The sequence below is a fragment of the Falco peregrinus genome, chromosome 1 (assembly GCF_023634155.1).
Source record: "Falco peregrinus isolate bFalPer1 chromosome 1, bFalPer1.pri, whole genome shotgun sequence".
NCBI classification, from domain to species: Eukaryota; Metazoa; Chordata; class Aves; order Falconiformes; family Falconidae; genus Falco; species Falco peregrinus.
This window is the reverse complement of record NC_073721.1, coordinates 112508304-112529902: the sequence shown is the minus strand read 5'-3', so window position 1 is coordinate 112529902 and position 21599 is coordinate 112508304. Positions and strand designations below refer to the sequence as shown.

At 41.8% G+C, this 21599-nt stretch overlaps 1 long non-coding RNA gene across 1 annotated transcript in view; it reads right to left on the bottom strand.

Annotated features, from left to right (window-relative positions):
• Window positions 1-5506: 5506 nt before the first annotated feature.
• Window positions 5507-21599, bottom strand: part of LOC114010745 (uncharacterized) — a 43377-nt gene continuing 27284 nt past the window's right edge. Inside the window, exon 4 of the long non-coding RNA XR_003552380.2 lies at window positions 5507-9327. This is a non-coding gene — a long non-coding RNA (uncharacterized LOC114010745). The remainder of the gene's footprint in view (window positions 9328-21599) is intronic.

Sequence of the window (21599 nt, the reverse complement as noted above, 5' to 3'; positions counted from 1 at the left end):
CCAGTGCGCAGGCTCGGCGCTGCCCGAGCTGACGGGCCGCCCCGCGCCGCCGCCGCTGCCGGGGAGGGGGCCGGGGCCGGGGGGCGCGGCCGGGGGCGGTGCGGGGCGGCCCCACCGCTGGCCGCGGGCCCCCGCCGCGGGGTTGGGGCGGGGGGGGGGGAGCGCTCCCGGGGCGGCCCGGCTCTGCGGGGGCGGCCCCCGCTGCGCGCCGGCGGCGAAAATAACACATATGTGTGCGCGTGCGTCTGGTATAGACGGAGCGAGACATGTAACATAGGTAGGCGCGCACGAGGTATATAGGGCGCAGTGGCGCGCCGGGCACAGGCGAAGGCAGCGGCGGCGGCAGCAGCAGCAGCAGCATTACATCAGCTGCGGCACGGCTCCCCGGGGCGCTCCCCGCACCTTCCCCTGCCCCCCACCGCTAGCACCGGGTGTTACCCCAAAATAATAATAAAAAAAAAATGCCTCAGTGCCCCCATGTCCCTAGAGATGGTGGCCACCAACACGGGGCAGGCTGGAATGCCCCTTGCCCTCAGTCCCGCTCTGTGCCCCCTGGATGCCAATGGGGCAGCGGTGACCCTGTCCCACGGGCCTTCGCCCCCTGCTTTCTGCGCACAGCCGAGGCGGTCCCTGCACTTCTCCCCATCGCCCCAATTCTGGCCATCTTCTCATGGGAATTGACAGTGGTGGCGATCAGCCACACTCGGCGGGGGCATGGCGCCCAGGTGCCCTTTCTGTCAGCTGTATGGAGGGTCAGGGAGCCACTGCCCAGCCGATGCTGCTCACAGAAAATGCGAGCCTCAAGGCATAATATAACATAAATACACGCGTGGTGACGTGGCATTGCTGAATCTACAAGATGAGTATTTGTAAATTACTGTGTCACCAACCTAAGCGAGACTTTTCAAAAATAAATCTCCACTTACATTTCCACCGCTCCAAAATCAGAATGTTAATGGCTGTGACAATGATGGTGATTTTCTTCTTGTAAAACCTCTCATCAGAACCACGAACAACTAAGGTCTCATTCCTGCCTCTTAAAAGCATTTTGTTTTTAACGTTAATTGGAAATTTCTGAAGGTCATCCAAAAAAAAGAAGAGGAAAAACACAAGTAACAATTGCTATCAGAAGTAAACAGAAAGTTAATCAATTTAAAATACCTGACCACTGTGCTTTTTTGCAGGGAAACTATGACAAGATGCATGTAAACTGGTGCTGGAAGACAAAGATGAGCATCCTACATGATATTTTCTAGTTCCATGGCAATTTCCACTTTTTTCAATTGTGTCAACACAGCCAGGGTTGCCTCTGTTGGGATCTTTCATGGGACCTTGTGACATCTGCCTGCCCAGAGCTCAACCCACAGGGATCCCAGTCGTAAAAACGTTCTGCCCAGCACATATCTATCAGTCCTGGATTGAAATCGATGGGCCTACACATCCGAATAAAGTTCAACAGATGTGTCTCATGTTTGCACGATCATAGACTATTACAATACATTGGGAAAATACACATCATTTCAGTGTTGCTTTCAGTCTAAACCAACAGTTGGAAGAGAATTCGTTATTTAGTTCCTCGTGAATTTAGCTCCCAGCCACATCAAATTGTAGTCACACTTATTCACAGCTGTATGGGCATTATACGCCACCCCCCCCAAAAAAAAAAATAAAAATTAGTCACATCTCTTCTGCAAAATCTGGCACGCCAGGCACAGGCTGGCACCCCTGGGCTGCCGCCACCCTGTAATCGCACCAGGTGTTTTAGGGTAGAATGTGCTTAAATTGGCACAGGATTAAACAAGTGGGCCAGACTCCGAGGCTGCATTTTTGTGGTGGAAGTGGTCAGTGGGCCTCAAAAGCCATGTCTGTACTCCCATATCTCACCATCAAGTCACCTTTTTTTAAAAAAAAAGAAAAACAAAAAACCACCACCTTTTTCTTTTCCTGTGCTTTTTTGGTGTGAAGCCTCTCGGCTGGAAGGCGGTTTCTATTGCCGAGTTTGAGTAGAAGGCCCAAAATAAGATTGCGCAGAGGCCCGAAGTGAGATCAGGGTCTACGTTTTGTGGAAAGAAGAGATTCCCTCCTCGGGCCTAGCAGCAAAGAGGAATTTAACATTTTTTTGCCAGCATGATCCTTGAAAGAAACAGGGTTGTGCTGTGTATAGCTACGGCAGGGAAGCCCACACTCCGCTCTCCCAGAGCCTTTCTCTATGACCTACTATTAGGAGTAACTCCCCCTCAGTGCTTTCCTTGCATTCCCTCAGTGGGACGGAGCGCGGGGTTTGCTGCATGTTTGGTGCACGCCTGTTTTGACACCTGGTGAGGAATTTTTCCCTTTACGCAGCAGGTAGGCTGGTAAACGTTCCTACGCAACCAGCTGAACTTGCCTTGTGTTTCGTACTGTCTCCAAAGCTGTGCAAAATGGGTGAAAGAAAAATGGCCACAGCTTATACGCAGCTTACATGAGTATACACAAAGTAAAGCAAGGAACAAACAGATCCAGAGTAACTGTGTAAGCAAAGAGCTCGGGCTGACGGAACTGACTTGAAGGGGAATTATTTAACAGCTACGAGGCAAACCTGAATTCATGTGGACTGACTGGAGACCTCCATGGAATATCCACCTCCACCCCTCTACCACTGCCTGCTGGAGTTCTGGCACCTACTGGCTCCGAACACCTTCATTTGGCGCAGAGATTGAGCTCCTGGTCAGCTCCATATAAAAAACACACAAAAAGTAATAGAAAGGACTTAATTTTGCATCCCATTACTGTAAATGAAGGCATGTGTGAAAGATTAGGCGTGTCAGAAACCTGACCACTGTTTGCAGGACTGGGATCTTCCTTGTTCTTTCCCTTTTTTCAAAAATGTTTGTTTCTAATGGAAGTGTGCAGCAGCTGAGCCCAGAGCAGGTAGGCTGGGGCCTTCCTGCTCCTCTCCCTTTCTGCAGACAGACTTTGCTCAAGTGATGTTGCTGTATTAGTGCTAAAATTTCTGTCTTTTCTAACTCAAAAGTGCTGGAAGCGTGCTGTGCCGGACAGGTATATTCATTAGAGGATGATCTTCAAAAAAGAATGACAGCGCCATTTTGGAGAAAGGAGGAGCCAGCTATCCACACAAAGACAGTCTCCACCATGCCGTCCTGTGACAGGCAGGAGCAAACTCCATTTTGCTAGGTTAATTCTAAAAGCTATGTTTATTTTTCCTCTATTCCTGGAGCCTAGGATCTAACATGAGCCCTCTCTGCAGGGAAAAGTTATGCTGAAATACTGTCTAACCTAATTTCCAGGATTTTCTCTACTGTACTTTAGCGGGGCTTTGTTTTGTTTTTTCTTCCATTATGAATTGTCTCTGACAGTCGGGGGATATCGCATCTCATGCTTTCAAGGAGGAATGCCTCGCTGCCCTTTCTCCAGCTAGCAGCCAGCACGGAGGGGAAGGCACTTTTCCCACTCTCCTGTGGGATGAGATGATGACTCTCCTGTGTCAATGGAGAGGATCTGCCACCTCTGGTCTAGGACAGGGCCAGAGACCTGCACGCTCAGAGACTAACCTGAGGTATGAGGCAGACAAATGATGAAATCTCGCTATCTTTATCCTCAAGATAAACATAAAACATACTCTGTGAGGATTATTGACTTTAAAGGCTTGCTAAAAAAAGACACTTTCCAAAAGCTTTAAAAGCTGGTTCAGTGAACTCCATTTTGATGCCTTTTTGCAGCTCTCCTTCCCTAGGGATGTCTGTCTCCGTGTATCCTGAGCTGTGCCCAAGGTATCTCCCTCTGGTTCTCTTTGTTTTGTTATCTCTGTTCATGTGTGCACCTGTAAAATGAAAGTGCAATAACTCATAGTTCACCTAACCAATTCTAATGAATACTTCAGCTTTTAGTTTCAATTATTTAAAAATAATAATAATTTAAAAAGCCAGTTTACCTAGGAAATCTTCAAACTCATATCATACCACCCGACAGAAGAAATGGGGCTGTGTTCAAACCTGGCAGTGAAAAGGGGGCTGTTTCAGGTATAACAAAAGCCTGCTGGGTCTTGCTGCATCTGTTTGGAGCGGGTGCAGGCACTGTGTGGTGGGCAGTATTGCAACCTGACTGTAACGGGGAAATATTTTTAAAAATGCGAGGGAAGTCTGAGGTAGGCCGCATGGTCATGAGTCCTTCTGCAAAGAAAGAGTATTAGCTACCACTCTGACTAGTTATGGAAACAGTTTTCTTGGCAACCACAGTTCCAGCTCTCTGCTGTGCCATCCGTTCAGTCATTTATAGCTCTGCGAGGCAGTTTTAAGGCAATGGGTATGTGGCCTTGCCCTGTCCAGATGTGGGCGATCCTCAGGCGCAAGACAGCGATGGCCCTGGCTCACACCAGCCCGGCCACAGCTTGCCATGGCCAGTCAGACGAGGAGTATGGTGTTTTGCTGGGATAAATCACAGATCATTTGCATTCAGTAAGTCATGATAACCAGATTAAATTTCCAAGGTCCATCCAGGTTCTCTGATGATACAGAGAGTTTGAAACTTTTCATTTCTGTAGACTGCCTCCTCTGTACAGCACAATAAATCTTTGTCTCAATGTAATGCGAAATGGGCTCAGCTGCTGAGCTTGGAAAAGTTATGAGTATGGTGTTCCTATATACCGCATGCTTGTCTTCAAGATGGAAGAAGTCAATACAGAAGAAAAAGGCATCAACTGCCACAGCCTAAGAAGACTACTTAGAAGGGGACAGTGGGTCACAAAAGGGGTGATTCAGACCGCCCTGTACAAGGCTGATGAGCAGGAAGGGCGGGCTGTCGCTGGAAGGAATACCAAAGTCTGATACTTGACTGCATGGGGTTTTAAACAGAAGCATCTTTCCATTTTCAGTGTTTTTGACTATTTGATGCTCCTGCAGGTAGATGTTACGGGAAAAATATTTTCAATCAGACCCCTGCGCAGATGAGTGATCTCATCAGTCATGTCTTGTGCTAATTCAAAGGCTTGGTTTTGGGGAGATTCTGACAGAATCAAGGCCAAGGAGAGAAAAATATACATATTAGTCTCCTATAACAAAGCAATAAACGCCTTAGTCTTTCCTTGAATTTTTTCCTGTTGAGATCCAGCAGTAAACTGGAAAGGCACAAGCATTCAAAACCGAACATTGCCTACCTGCACAATGGCTTGAGTGCAAGGAGGGGGCCAGCTGCAGTTCACAGGGGCCTTGCTACCTCCATAAAACCATGACCCAAAATAAGCCTCCCACAGTAATGCAGTGGCTCTAGGTATCTGGTAGCAGAGGACTGGAGAGCCCCAAATCTCCAAAAGCAGAGCCACGTGGCACAGGAACCATGAATTGCAGCTACATTGGTCCGAGCTCTGGATCCCCAGATAAACTGTGGATGTTCTTAATCCTACCGCTGCCTGAGGGAGTCTTGGAGGGTTTCCAAGTTTTACAGCCTCCTGAGAAATTTGTTTGCATTTTCTCCTATATGCAAATTGGCAAGGCAGCAATCCAGCAATACACAAGTGCTTGCGATGGTGGCATTGCCCTTTGATTCCCCATCTTGCGAGCAGGCAGTGTCTTCAAAGATCAAACACCAGCCCGAGGACACATTAAGGATTTTTGTTCTCAGGGAAGTTGCCCCCCAGAAATGGGGGGAGAGGAAAATGCTATTTGCATGTTGTGACTGTAGAGCAGACAGGTAAACCCACACAACAGTGCGATGCCGTAGCCTCCCATTTTGCCTTTCTTTTTTCAGCGCTTTATGCCTGACAAGACAGTGAGGTGTCCTGTCAAAGATCAAAGCAATCACATCTCATCACTACTGGTTTATGTCCATCTGGTTGTAACACTTCAGTTCTTCTTGGTCAAAACTTCAGCCCTCCCCCTGCTCATCTTGTGGCCGGCAGCTCCACCACCTCTGAGCGCCACATCAGGACCCTCTCATCGACGGAGGCTTTTGCCCCAAGGGCTGCTGCACGCACTCTTCACAACCTTTCCGCCAGCAGTCATGGCACCTCCAGCATCCGTGGCTGCTGAAGGCAGCGCTGCCTGTGCCTGGGAGCGGTGCTATCAGTGCCTCGTCAGGACCCAGCAGGAAACGTCTGGCCTCCGCTCCGCGACCATCTGCTAAAACCAGGCCTCCTCTGGCAGGAGTCCAACACAAAGTAAATAGAGTTTCACAGCCAGATTTCAAACAACAAAATAACTGAGAAATATGGCTCACTGCTCCTGGTTCTCAAATTCAAAACATGGAAGCCCCTAGAAGCAAAAATCCTTTATGGGCCCCAAGACCTTTCGGTTGTCAAATGGGCCCACTGTAGCGAATGCTAGGGAGAAAGTGCAGTGATGTGGCTAGCTACATTTTAGTTAGCTACACCTAATTAGTTCAGTTTATGCATTTTTAAGATGGTTTCTTTCTCAAGATCAGTGATGGAGAAAAAAAAATTAAAACTGGAGAATTCAGCTTGCAATATTTGTATGGGAAACTGTACAGAGAATTTCGAATTTTGCTACTGTATGATATTTTTCATGGTATAGGAGAGACAGACTCAATGAAGCGTGAATGATTTTTTAAAAGAACAGATTGGCATGTCTTTTAAAATAGGTCAAGTTTTTGGCCTAGTTTCCTTTAGTGTCCCTTAAAGCAATGGGATTTGAATATCCATGATAGTGCCATTATTTTTTTGGTTTTAGCCACATCTATGTGTGGCTCTAGTTGTAAGGCAGAAATGTTCTGTCATAAGATTACAATGGCAAAGACCACATGTCTCAAGCGGTATTTCTGAACAAGTTACACTGAACGGTAAAATCTCGGCAGTGGCTGCATTTTGTCCTTATGTGTGATGTTAGAAAAAACAAACTATGAAAAAAAGTGATGGCCAGTGAAGCCAACACCTGCAGACTGAAACCCTGTCAAACGTGACCTATTAACTCTCCAGATTTTGGGAGAGTTAGCACCATTGTTTGCTTTCCACCTTTAAACTGATTAAATCAATTAACTTGATTTAAGTAGAAAGCAGAATTACAATAATGACATTTAGATAGAAGATACACAAGACAGCAATTATAAAACCAAACCAAGGCCACCTATGTTGAATGAAGATAAAATACAACGGTCAGCTGTCAAAGCAAAAAGAATCTGTATGAGTACATTTTGATTCTAAAAAAGGATGTTTGAGATATTTAAAGAGGGAGGAAATTCTCCATGCAATATTAATTAATATAGAATAAATAGCATCTGTGTATGAAGCAGTCTGGTACATATATTTATGGATGCATCTTTGCTCTGTGAACATAACTTAGGTATAATACACATGTATTTATGATGTTACATAGACTTAAATATTCAACATTATACCCATACCAGTAATTGTGGTTGGCCTTAGTGCAGCTATATGGAGTGAAGCAGGACATGAGGAGGATTTCCTCCATCCCAGAGCCCTGGAAAAAGGCCAGGTACGAAGCAAGAGTGGCTGTGCTTAGGGAATACAAGGACAGGACTTGTCAGTCTCCCTGCTCTCCCCTGAGGCTGAGGTGGGAGCTCAGTACATCCTTATTAAGGTGCAGGTTCTTCTCCCCACTGTGCTGATCCATAAGGGATACTGCCCTTCAGGCACAACCCATTTAAAATGTTCCTTGTTGTGGTGAATCTGGATTGACCTAACGCACAGCCAGTAATAAACATTAGTTGGCTCACAGTATTGTACAGTAATAAACATACTGAAGAGCTTGTCAGTGCATGCTTCGGGAAAGAAGTACAATCTGGAACAACAGAGTCTACGCATACACTTGGAATACAAATCTTTTGCAGACGGTGGACTTCATTATGAAAACTGTTTGTGATTCCAGTTAAGCTGTGAGTGAAAGCACTGCAAAGGCTTGTCCAGTATTCATCCCACTGTAACGTGGAAAGATAAATCAGCCTCTAATAATGGAGACAGTTCTAAGAATACCTTTGTTTTAATGATTAACACTGTTTTTCACTGAGATTTGTAGTTGCAATCACCATCATGGACTGGAACCTTTGTTTTGTACCCGATCCTACTCTGCATTCTTTGCTGAAGAACTAGTGTAAGCTGTTACACATGTGGCTTTGTCTGCATAGTCTGTGACATAAAAAGGCTCAAGAAGGGGAAAGAGGATCTTTCTTTTTGCAGAATATCACCAAGTGCAGTAAAGTCATCTAGACAGCTCCAAAGGATACTGATTTGTGAGCAACTCTTTTTCACATATTACTCCCACTGCTTCCTATGAGACAAGAATATCATGCACAGAGATCTGGTTGGAGTTTTCACACTGGCCATTCCCCCCAATAGTGCTCATATATCAAAATCGCTTTCACTTCATAATAGATGATAAATTATTCCAACAATAACTCCAAGAATATTATCTTTGTCTGCCACACTCTAAATAATTAACAAAGATACCAGGCAGATTTGTGCTGCATTTGATAAGTACCAGGAAAATGTTAGTACTTCTGCAATGATCCCACTTCCAATAGCTGGCAAAGAATCCCACTGAAAGATCTTCCTCAGCATGAATATGTGATTGCAGAATTACTCAATGAGGACTGATGGACTAAATCTCATTCGTTTATCATCTGAATCAAGTTGGGGAAAAAAAAGGCATATTATATATTTACATTGAACAGGTTTGTAGGCTTCACAGGGAGTTTTCCTTTCTAGCATTGAGCTCAGTGGAGCATGGACATTATTTTCTCTTACCAGGGTGAAATGTAAGAAATGAAAGACTGTTCATTTATGATACTATACATAGGTCCAGATTCTTAATGCCTTCATCTACCTTTGCAAGAAAGTTTGCACTGTGTTGTCCTGAAGTCAGCAGCACATCCAGATTTCAGGTGCAAAACAGAAGCTCTTGAGTGGAATACCCGTAATACGGAACATACAGGATAATTACACATTGCATGCTAAAGTAAGGCAACTGGCTCAGCTGCCTGAAGGACAGGATTTTATTCTGCTGGGCTGAAGCAATCTTCTGTGGGGTTGGAGCCAAGAACATTGACAAGAAAATGTTGTTCATAATCCATCTGGCTAAAATCTACTTACCCTATCTAGGCACTGCATCTAGCTCAGAGCTAAAATTAGGCTATCAGGAAAGGTACCACTGAGATGGGGATGAAGCCAGAGAGCTGCTGAGGGCAGATGGGTCCATGGGCAGATAACGACGTGTGAACAGGGGTGGGATGGAGAGGTTGGGTAGCAGTTCTTATGTCAGACGAGCGTGGCAGTGAATGAGTCAGCAGTGGTGGTTATAGTCTTCTCAGTACACACAGCGATCTTTGCGGTCTTAACCAGCGTGTTTAGGTTGGATGCTCAACCTAGCAAAACACCAATAGCAAATCAGTTTAGATAGGAGAAGAATGGCATCCTTTATCAAGATGCTTTATCAATGCCTTAATTAGTTACAATACAGTCACAATATCACTACTCTTACAAGTCAATACCGCATACAGCCAAGAAACAGCTGTTTCCATACTATCAGGCTTCTAACATTTCTCTAACAATTCAAAAGCAAAGCAGACTAAGCTATAAACTCCAGTACGAGAGAGCACTTCGTGTCCTCTGCTATTTTTAAGTGAACCTAAAAGATGATTGATATATTTAAATAGCTTTTTAATAAATATTAGGTGTCAAATTGTGGAAATATAGATAAAAGCTGCCATTTTACAACTGATATCATCTGGGGATAGGAGGAAAGCATGGGGAATTATAATGAATAGATTCCTGGCCTTTACCTTTTGGGATAGTGCTCAGAGTTTTGCTGCAGTTTTAATCTTAATAACCTCTAGTGGAGCAGCTCAGTTTACAAAACAGTGAACTTTGCAGCTGGATGTTTTATACCACTATGCAAAGACTAAAATAAATATATCAGTAGGTCACCTTCCTAGCTCAATTTTTCTGAGGCAGATAATTTTCTGTCCTTCACAAAGCAAGGAACAGATCTCTCTCAACATTGGGAAGAAAGGAAGGAGGGGCAGCTTTCCCTCTGCTCTTCAGTTTTGCTTTAACCCCTAGAATGAGTTGATTGCATTGCGTTCGTTAAAAGTTCCCATGTTGGGAAGGATGGGGCATTTGCTTGCTTGCTTGCTTCTTTTCTTAATTTCTCTGCTTTCAGTTTTTAAAAAGTCCTCCCCCCAAATTCTAGCAGATCCCAAACTCAAAAATCTGACTGTCTAACCCCAGTTTCAGAATACTGCTATTCAGATGGTGCCGTAAGGGCCAATTAGCCAAGTGTGACAACAACCCAGGAGCAAGACTTTTCTCAGACACAGGCTGTGTTCTTCCACCTTTAGGAGGTAGGAGAACTAATGATTAGTCCTTTTATTAACATAGCAGGCACCCAACATAGAGCTGTGCCTGTTTAGGCTTCTAAAAACAGTTTGCACTGAACATGCCCTCTGGCTTCCTGGCAGAGCTGCTCCCATACCAGTAACTCGATATCCTCGCTCATGGTCACCATAACACCAGCCAAGCACACGGAAATAAGAGCATCTTTAGAAAATACCTCAATGGGTTAAAAAAACAGCAGGGCCCAGCTACCAAAGCCATGTCTGAGATTCTTCCTTCTGCAAGGCGGAGAGGGGGCTCAGTACCTTCTGGCTGTTCGCTACTTGAAGAGGAAAAGGATGGTTGTGCAGATGGCAACTTCTTGCACGGAAAATCTGTTTTCAGAATTGCAGCAACTGAGTAGTTTGAGTTGCTTTATTCCTCCGGGGAGGGGACAGAAAGGTATCAGCTCTGCTAATGGCACGCAGAGTGATTAACTAAATGCTACAAGGCCCAGATTCTGCCCTTATTGTACTGGTGCAGCTTATAGCAGATGATGCAGTTGCACAACCATGTTAGAGGACAAACACTCTCATGGCAGAGATACAGAGCTTTATTACTAGTAGTTTAACTGTCAAAAAGGAAACAATATACTGCATAAATGCCTGGTAGGTGGTTAGAAAAGATTATGTTTTTAACCTTATCCGCAATATATTTAATCTCAAATTACAGATGCAGACACAGAACACACTGATGTTACTTTTAAACATACCAGACTTGCCTCACTGTAAGATATTTTCAGATTTTTTGTTGTGAATTTTTTTCATTTTGAGGGCTTTCTTGAATAGGAAATTCTACAATCACAGCACACAGTTTTACAACAGTTGCGCGTTGTAAAAAAATACTACTCTGCTTTTCAAATTTCCTCCCTTCTTTCTGAAAACATAGACAAATTAATGAAGAATAATTATAGCCTAGTCATAAAAACAATCTGTCAATATTTACATGGTGCTATTTCGTTTCTTGGTCTTTCTTTGCTGGTTTGATACTTCAACTAAGCCCAGCATGCATCGTCAAGCCCTGGATCTAATAACTTGGGAAGATGATATTTTGAGATGCGTTTGCATTAGCAAGTGAAAATCCAAAAGGAGTGAGGAAAAGTGTCCTCAGCATCATTCAAAATAATTGCTGAATGAGACATTAGGATATACTAGGATAAAAAAAATCCCAAAGGAAAAAAAAGCAGGCAACCAGACTCCAACTAGTGAGCTGAGCAGCAATGGGAAGGCCTGTGGGTCCATCTGCAACTTCCTCAGACACTGACTGTAAAACTTTACATTGATTTATACTTCTGTTCAAATAAAGAAGCACCTAAGACACACTTATGTCAGGTCCATTTTAAACTCTTTTGCTCATCTGTGGTTTTTTGATGCCACTTTTTAGGGGTTTAAGGAAATTCTTTTGAGAAAGAAGAGAACTGGGGCTTGAAAACTCCCGGTTTCAACAGCTGGTGCCCCAGGCAGCACCGTCTGGAAGAAAGAGCAGTTTAAGAGCTATCGGATTGCTTTTCCATCTCACCGGCATTATAGCTTCATAGTTCTGACTTACTGGGGATCAAACTTGGATATTGATAGATATTTCAGCCTAAATGTAATTTCTCAGGCCACAAGTGAGGGCTTTTAGTGCGATAGTGCAGGCTTGCCGCTTTAGTAGGGGCATTGGAGCGAGGCAAGTGAATGCTCTGTTTCTTTTTTGTTGCAAGTACGTAAGCGATGCTGCTTCTGAAACCCAGTTGCTATAGTATTGCAAATAACTCAGTAAGTATGAAACCAAAAGTACTGCCACATAGATGCGGCATATTTCTTTCAGAAGTTTTCTACCCAGAAGTATGATTGTTAGCTATAAAACTCTCATTCGTGCTTTTTTTTTTAAAAAAAATCAGTTTTGGTGTTGGTTTTTGGAGGGATTTTTTTGCATCGTTCTGGCAAACCTGCAGTTTGGGGACTAAGCAAATAAATGTCTTACCTGGAACAGCTTTATCCCAACTGATTAAACGAGCCTCTTTCTTCACATTGAAAATCCCTCTTAAGATTTTTACAGTTATTGGGGCAGGCAGTATCGCACAGAGAAGGTATCTGAAACGCAGCACGAAGGAGGTGCTTCCAGGAGCAGCATACCTGAATTCACCTAGTGAATTGGTATCTAAATCCTCCAGTTCAGGGAGCAAAAATACGACACAAGGCATCTGAAATCCCACAAATGGTAAAGAGTTTGTTTTCCAAACATTTCCAAGTGGTTTTCTTATTTAATTTCTCAGACGCTTATGGATGATGTAATCTGAGTATCAGATTATTGTCAAGTGTGCACAAGCCTCCTCCTAGAAGGTCTGGCCTGGGGGTGAATAATGTACTTTGTGCATTTGCAACACAATCACTAGGCAGAGCACAGTGCATGCACTGCCCTGCTCTGCAGTTTGCCTCGGTTCACTCTCACTCGAGCTACTTGGGTAAAAGAAACATCTTTACAATTTTCCCCACAGTATACTTGCCTCCTAAAAATTTCCCACATAAGCATCCTTACTCCTGCAGCTCCACCAGTGCTAGCAAGTGTGAGGGCTGGCATTTTTGGTATAAGAATATCTCTATTCTTATAGAATAATATATATAATTATCTCTACAGTGTCTGCTCTGCTCCCTTGAATACATTTGCAATTAATCAGAGGAACATATGACAAAGGGTGGTCTGCTGTGAAAGGTACCCAGTGCGCTTGAACTTAATATCCTCTCATTTCATGCGGATAAAGATGCTCTGTCTCCCCCTGGACTCCCTCTTTTCCTCAAAACTGCTGAGCGAGGAAGACTAGAAGTTCTGTCTGAGGAAAATGAAAACAATAAAAGCTCTGATCTACTTACAAGAAGTGCTGTAAGACAGCCAGGCTCTATATTGCTATATTGTCTAATATACTGTAGTAAAACATTATTAAAATTGAAGCAGTTGATTTCATTTTCAAATAGGTGATGTGTGGAGATGAACGTTCTTCAAATTATCTCCATTAGTACTTTCATATATGTTACACTGATTTTCATATCAACATTGTATGATCTCATGTGGTATGTAGTCAAATAGCTGGAATCCATTAAAACCATGCTCCAGCTGTGCAATCACTGTCCTCACAAAGATAGATTTTTATGTGTGGGTAATGTCAGGAAGAATCCACAGCTTCAATTATGAGAACATCAAAATATGTTGTTTATTGTAGAAAAAAAAAAGCATTTGCAGCAATTTAAAATATCCAGTCAATACCACACTGCTAAATCTAGATAATAGAAATCCTGGAGAAATTTGAGCTAAATCTGTCTGGATTATAGCTGTGGGATTATCTGAATGCTAAATTACTGTATATGCTTTACTCACAAACATGAGCACAGACAGTATAGGAAGATGGATGACTATGCAGATCGCCATAAAACCCATCCCCAAGAGACTTTTTCATATACTAGGTAAACAACCCCTCTCAATTTATCAAGCGTTCTGGATTGAATTAATGTTGTCATTTACTTCGCTGTTGCTGTGTAGAGGAATACGGTTTAACTTGAACAGCTCCTTCAGCACCAGAAAAATAACAAAGGTTTTCTCTGTGCAACCTTCACAACACACAGAGTGCAGGAATATTAATTGGCTGCTGTAACTGAATTTGTGTAACTGAATTAAAGAAAATGTAACTGTAGTAAGTAATCAGAAAACCAAATTATATGCAATATTGAAAGAAAAGATTAACCCTGGTTGTCTTGTTAAACCTCCCCTTCCCCTCCCCCGTTGTTTACACACCATATTTCTGGCTTTCTAAGGACATACAGTGAATGAACCTGGATTGACCTGACACATAGCATCTCTCAAACTTTCCCCTTGAATGATTCACAGATGTGTGAGCTGCGACCAAAAAAAGCAAAAGAGGAAAAATACAGGCTACTGTACAGGCTGAGTGGATGTGAAAGGGGTGTTACTGTCTGTGTGTGCAGTGCTGTTGTCTCTCCTTCGCTGCAAGTGCACAGCCACTGATTACAAATACACATTCCTTCGCTTGCCCATTTAGCTCAGTTTGACAATTGCAAGTGAAACCACAACCAGTTAAGTCCACATAGGAATTATTCTAATTCCTATTATTCTGCTCCTGTGTATCAGTTTTTATTGCTCTCTGATGCTTTTTTGATATTCTGGGTGGTGACACTGCACGTCCGTGCAGCACACAGTACGTGGCAGGTGTAGCAATCGGGAGGGCTTTCCCGGGGACGAGGGCTAGGCAGTAATTGCTGCTTCCTGTGAACAGCTACCGGCTGATGTAGATATGGCCACTTTCATTTCCTTCTTTCTCATTCAAACAACGTATGTAGCTCTGTAAACAGATTAAATACAATTTTTGGATCTTGGGAAACTGTCAATGTAATCCTTTGGTCAAAGTACAAACAAACAAATGAATGGATCGGCCTTAGTCAGAGTTCAGCTGCATCCAGATTTTAAGATACGTAGTTTTCACCAGAGAACAAATTCAGGAAGAGCACCAAAACCTTGGGGTTTTAGTGAGAAAGAGGGACTATTATGAGCAGATGCCATGGAAATTTGGGCATGATAGCGGTTCTTCTCAAACTGTGTCCATGTGCTAACAGATTCAGTGTCAGCACTCTCTGGTGTTTGAGATAATGAAACACTGGTTCCATTCCTCAGTTTTTCTCCCTCAACCAAAGGAGTAATTTCTCACCATTTCCACCACTATTCTGGCTGCTTTTGTGATGAATGTCTAAATACTAGTTGACCTAGAAGACAAAAGCTTGCTTGTTACATCAACTGCCCATAGACTAGTGCTCTTATGGAGCTGAACCAGAAGTGGTAACAATTAAATGTTTTAAGAGTAAAAGGTTAAAGCCACCTAGACACAAATGTCACAGCACGAGTGACAAGCTGAGTTACTGAGCTCAGGTCTACCCTGTGCCAATGACTGCAAAACACATTGCAAAGACTATAGACCACACAGCACCAGTCTCAAAGGTGGTCTCTACATCATGGTCTCTGCCACAAAAATAACATGCAGAATAGAAAAATTTGAAAAGTAAGTACAGCAAGTGAAGGAGTACAGGTTGGAAAGGGCTAACCTTAACATTGGGTTTTTTTTTTAAAATCAAGCTAAACTCATGTATAAAAGTAAATTCTAAAAGAACTTGGAAAGAGACAGTATGGTTTCATACCATGTTACCAATTTAAAGGATAAATAATTTGGGTGATTGAAACATTAGGAAAAGATTTAAAGCAAAAGAAGAAATCTTATTAATCCCGAACAGTACAGCACAGACATAGATCAAACAATAAAATAAGGTGCTTCATATTACTTGCAGGAATGCTAGATATGCTTCTCCCATCTCTTATATGTTCATTATGAAATTTGTTCTACTGTAACCCAGACATAATTTAAAGTATTCCCTCTGCCAGGAGAAACCAAACTTTAAAGGCAAATATTAACTCAACTAGCATGTCTTTCTGGAAAAATAAATATGTTTTGATTAGCATGAGCAGTATTTCAGAAGATGGATCAATTTCCATTCAAAAGGAGATGAAACAAATTTAGAAATCTGATCCAGCAATGTAATTAGATAACAGCTCACATGCTTAGCACTATATACAAGCTTACCCACTTTCCTGAAACAGAGTTCCAACATTAGAATAAATCTCCAACAAAGCTCAAATCTTTGTCAGACAAGATCTACAAAAATGTTATTCAAGTTGAGAAAAATATGTTTTCAGTTTTACACAAGTAGTGCTTTTTTAGCGTAGCCCCCTCAGATCAGCAACTGCCATCATCACATGGGTAGCTGTGTAAAACTCCACTGACAAACCTGGACACTGCGCTGTAACACACTGAATGCTCAGACAAGCAAGTGGTCAGCACTTAGCTAATGGTTGCTCAACGCGGTCCAGAAAAAAGGCAGTTTATTTTCATTTCCCACTGGACGGCTGACCGCATAAGGAAAAACACAATTATACGTGGCATGGAATAACATTATGTGCAGCTTTATGGTTAATGTCAACACAGTTGGAAAGGCTACATGGAAAATAAACCACAACCTTAGTGGAGGTGGTTTTTCTACTACAGGCCAGCACTTAGTCATGGTGCCCGGACAGCACAGGGAAGGGATGTATGATTGCTGTACTGACTTCAAAGAGAAAAAGGAACTTATTTTTTACTGCCATTACCTGCTTTTTTGCTCTTTCATAAGCAGTATGTTACAAAGGTTTTTCCAGTCCTTAATTTGCCAGGTTAAGTGGTTAAGTGATTTCTTCTCTTTGCCTTTCCCTGTATCTGATTTGAAAGACAGTCATCAGGCAAACCTCCATTAACTCTACTCATCGCTCTCACACAGGTGAAGTGCTAGACTCTCAACAGCTATCTGCTGTCCCACTTCGACTTTGGAGACCCTTTCTTTAGATCATTCACCAAGGCTAAATGAGCTCTGACAACCCTTTCTGGGGATCTGTTTTCCTCTGTTCATGTGATCTCTAGCATCATCTCCCAAACCAGTCAGAGAAAGTTCCTTCTCTGATTTCCTCTGCGCATGGGACAGACACTATTTTACTGTGCCTCAGGCTGGGGAATGGAGCAGAACAACACACGTGAGTTACCAGCAAGTTTGTTATACAGCAAAACAGAAAACAGGAATGCTGTGAGCAAACTCCTGAGGGTTTGACACTGTCTCAGAAACCTGTAGTCCTCTGCTAAGAGTTAGCTTATTAGAAAATATTAAGATGATTTTATTGCACTCAACATCTCCTTAATATGATTTCAAATTGAAACTATTCCTCTTTTAATTGAATTAATTAGTCTTCTAATATTTAAAATAAGATTAATTAACAGACTTCTGCAACTTTACATGACCAGCATCACACGTTACTTTTAACAAGATAGTCCCTAAGAAAAGAGTCTCAATATGTTTGTTGTCACTGAAGGCATTAAAATTCATGTCAGAGGTAATGACTTCCTCTATAAATAATGCCTTTACAGTGAGCAGAGCGGCTTTTTGTGTTGCACAGTATCAGCTGTGTGGTGTTTTTTAGTGCACTTTTGGACTTTACGCTTGCACAAAGACTATAATCTGCAATATAGCTGTTAGTTCAGCCTGCTTAAGAAATGATAGGTGATCCTCACAGAAATGAAGTCACCATTCTGGAGGTATGACACAAGTTTATGACAATCTCAACCTAGAATTTTATTTTTTTTAAGTTTTAATTCTACTTAAATACATTTTAAGACTCAATATACAATGAAAAGAAGCACTACAAAATCATGTTTATAACCACAGCTGTTTAATATGCTCATTTTTGCATTTAAAAAATTATTAAATGCAACTTTTCACTTAATGCTTAAGCATAAGGTTTTTAATTTACTGATACCAGCAATAATTTTACAATTAATATTTTTACTGTTCGAGATATCTGTTTACAGTGAGAATTCAACTTTTCTTTGATAGCAAACATACTTTCATCTCTACATTCCACTTTCTGCTTCTTATGCAGTGGCAAGATCTTGCAAAATCTGAGTTGCCAACACTGGAGGAGAATGTCCAAATCTAAGTAAACAAAACAGCTATTCCAATGGATCTTTTTCTTTTGATCAGGTTTTAGGGAAAAGAATTCACAACCTAGTCTTTGAAATTAAATGCCTTTGGAGTGCTCTTTTTACTCAGGACAGCCAAAGGCATAAAAGCTGATTCATTTAAAACTAACATCAGCCAGTTTTTCTTCTCTCCTGTCTTGTTAACCAAAGGTTCAGAGCATTTGAACACAGACATTCATTTAATAATGCTAATAAATCAGAGGACAATAAATTTTAAAGGAATGCACAGCCTTTACCTGCCACTACATTGCTTGTACATCTGTCCTATAACGCTCAATGAATATACAACACCTAAATTAAAGTAGGGATTGAGCTTTTGGGAAGGAGGACAGTAAAGGGTGATAGGACAGAAGCAAGGGCATTTTCCCACTATGTTTGTGCATGCGACTAATACATTTTGTATTTATGTATTTGTTTTTTTCAGGGATTTGAAATCTTCTGTGTTTTGGGTTTATTTTTTTTTCCAGAAGGCTTTCTCAGTTATCTGTTAACTGTTACCTGCTGAGGTACGAATCCTGGGAAAACCTCAGCTGCTCTAAGAGAAAAAACTCATTGTAACCACACAACAGAAACCTTTAGATCTCTGTCAGATGGACCTAGCCTGGGAATTTAGCTCAGTATTCAATCCAGGGCCATTTTTGCCATGGGTAGTTTCTTCAAAAGACAGATGTTTTGCTGTGCCCAATTGTCTCAGAGTAGTTATGTCCAAATCTTACCTCCACATTCCCTTTCACAAAGCAATTCTCATTGGAGAAGCCCTGCTTCAGTTTAAGCTAATTCGCACATTACTATTAAGGCCAACTGCTGTGGCCTTGACAAAGTTTAGGAACACAATCGATGTATGTACCTGTCAAAAGAGTCAGTGCAATTTGAGTTCATGTATAGAAAACAAAAGCCCCTGTGCTTTTCATGGTGGCCATCCTCACATAAAAGATGTTCCCTAATGTTGGCCTTGGACCTCCAATCTGAGGGACTCCTTAGCGTGCTGTGGGGCATCTGCAGCAAAAGCCAACTTCAATGGCAACTGGGGGGGGCTCAGCATGCCTAAAAATAAGGACTTGTATTTTTAAAAGCTCTCAAACATTCTGTTGTTAAAATAACATTTCTTTTTTGTGTGGCAGAACAACAAAAAGAAAACCCCTATGAATTTCTGCTGGCTCTGCAGTAACAACAATTGCTGTCAGCATTTGTTTATGAAAACAGGCAAAAGATAACAAACTAATGCTCTCCTCCCAGCCGGCACTGAGTTACACATCTTTTACTACAGTTAGTGAAAAAGTTTGTACCTCCCCTAAGCTGAAATAATTTTCCAATGCGGAAATGCACTAACGTGTCAAGTGCATTCATCCAGGTGGTTTACACAGGGACATGTAGGTTGACTTTTAATCCATTTTATTACACTGAAACAAGTTTTCTGATAGAGAGTAAGCATTAGCAGGGAAGCCAAGGGCTGAACTGGCAATATAAACTGAATTAGCATTTCTTTTATCAAGCAACATTGAACAAGCAAATGCCCAAGCATGTGGTATTCCAGTTTAAGACTAACATTGAATGCTAACATTGACACACTGAAAATGTTAGAACTTGTTTGTACTTGTTATATAATATAAATTTGTTTGGTGATGCCACACTGTGTTCACTGAATATTTTAGAACCATCATGTCTTACTCTGCACTGAATGAAAAATTAATAAAAATATGCAAGTTGATAGTAAAGGCCAGATCTGTTGTGGCATTGTCAACACAGCAAAGTAATTTTGAAAGACCTTATCTGCATTCACCCTTGATATGCACACTCAGATATACAATGTGGCATGTCCCATGAAAGCAACAGTATGAAAAAGTGTTTCCTAAATGAATTTTATGCTATGTAGGGGAACACATTCTACCAAGTGAAGAGGAATTGGACACAAGTGGTGACACACCTATGCAAATTAAAATATTCATGAAAAGTGCAGAAGAGTATTTGGCTCTTTCAGGCTGTAGGGTTTTTGGTTCTAAATACACGACTGGATTTCTTACTGACAACCACATGAGAGGAACAATAAATGTAGACCCCTAACAAAGGCTGTGATGAACAGGAAGAGCACAGGTAGATTTGCACTTACTCCTGTTCTAACTGCAAGGTTCTGCATCTAGGTGACAAGATTGTTGTTGTTGTTTTTTTATCTGCCTGGTCAATGGCATGCCTCTCTGTTGAAGAGTGAGTGATTTCTTCTTAAAAGCAGCTTCTTAACTCTCTTAAATTTAAGTGAGATGGGGTTGGTTTTTTTAGATGGAGATCTAACATGTAAAGGGACAGTCTTTAGGAGTCCCAGTGATCAAATATAGGGAAAAATACTTAGCCCAGTTTTATTCTAGTTTGCAATAAGTAAAATGAAACCGGGGGAGGAGGAGTCACTGATTTTTTCAACTTCCGTATCCTTTGTTTGAAACAGGATGAGGAAATCACCTCATTTAGGGAAAAACCCTACTTCCAGAACAGACCCATGAACATTTGACAAAACTATCCGGTAGTAGGATCTAAGGGATTGATTTTGGTCTATGGATGACATGCAAAATTCTTTCTTTTTTCCTAATGTAACTTCAAATGTGACAGTATTTCAGGTAGGAAATGGTGTAAGAGTTCTAGTTTCAGTGAAATGAGTTATTACTTTGTAGCTTTGGGAACAAGCTAGGAAAACAGCATTTATGTATGTTGCAGCAGCCCTTTAAGGGCACCCTCCATTAGAAAATGTTGCATCTCACACAGCAGGAGGAATTCCCATCATCAGTGAAGGATATTTCCCTTTAGCTTTGATGTTGCCATGTTCTGAAATCCTCTGAACCACCGTATGGGAGGACCATGTGCTTTTTAATTAATTTTCAATGTGGCAGACTTTTGCATTGATAAACCAGCTTCTCTGTTTTTTCCAAAAATGCCAGCTACTACTACAATGAAAAATCATACAACTGTTGTAACAACCTGGTAATATTACAGTGGCCACTTTGAAGAGTGGTCTGAAGAGTATTTGCCAAACCTTTTGATCCCTAGTAATCAGAACAGAAGTGCCCAAAATCCAGAGATTAAAGGATTAGGCCTCAAGAAAGACTTGTAGTATTTCAAGAAAATGTGACTGATGCTCACCACTTATTTTTTACAGTGCTGATGAGATTTAGTGTTTAAGGTCCTTTCCTGTTCAGACATAAAAGCTGCTGTAATCAGAGTATTACTGGGGAAAACTACTCTGGTTGGGGATTCAATATGTTTAAATTGTTGAGCCAAGGTTATTGTTTGGATTAGGTTAGGAAGGATGACACTGAAATAAGTAAGCCCCAATAGTGCAGCGAAGCAGAGAAGAACAAAGAAAAATGTTTGTATTTTTAAATAGCAATCTGAATAGCCTAAGTATGCTGGTTATAGCTATATATAAAAAATAACTTAGAGTAGCCTAGAAATTAGGTATTTTATATGTCTACACAGATACTAGAAACAGAATAAACATTTCCATTGCACTGAAATCCATATGAAAGCAAAACCGGAGACACTGGAGATGGAAGAGACTTATTAGGTCAGCTTGCCCATCCCCCGGGCCCGTTGTCCCTCAAAATCTGCTTGCTCAGTTCTCACACACCTCCCCAACTTCTGCCACGCAAAACTTGACACAAGCAACTAACATCCATC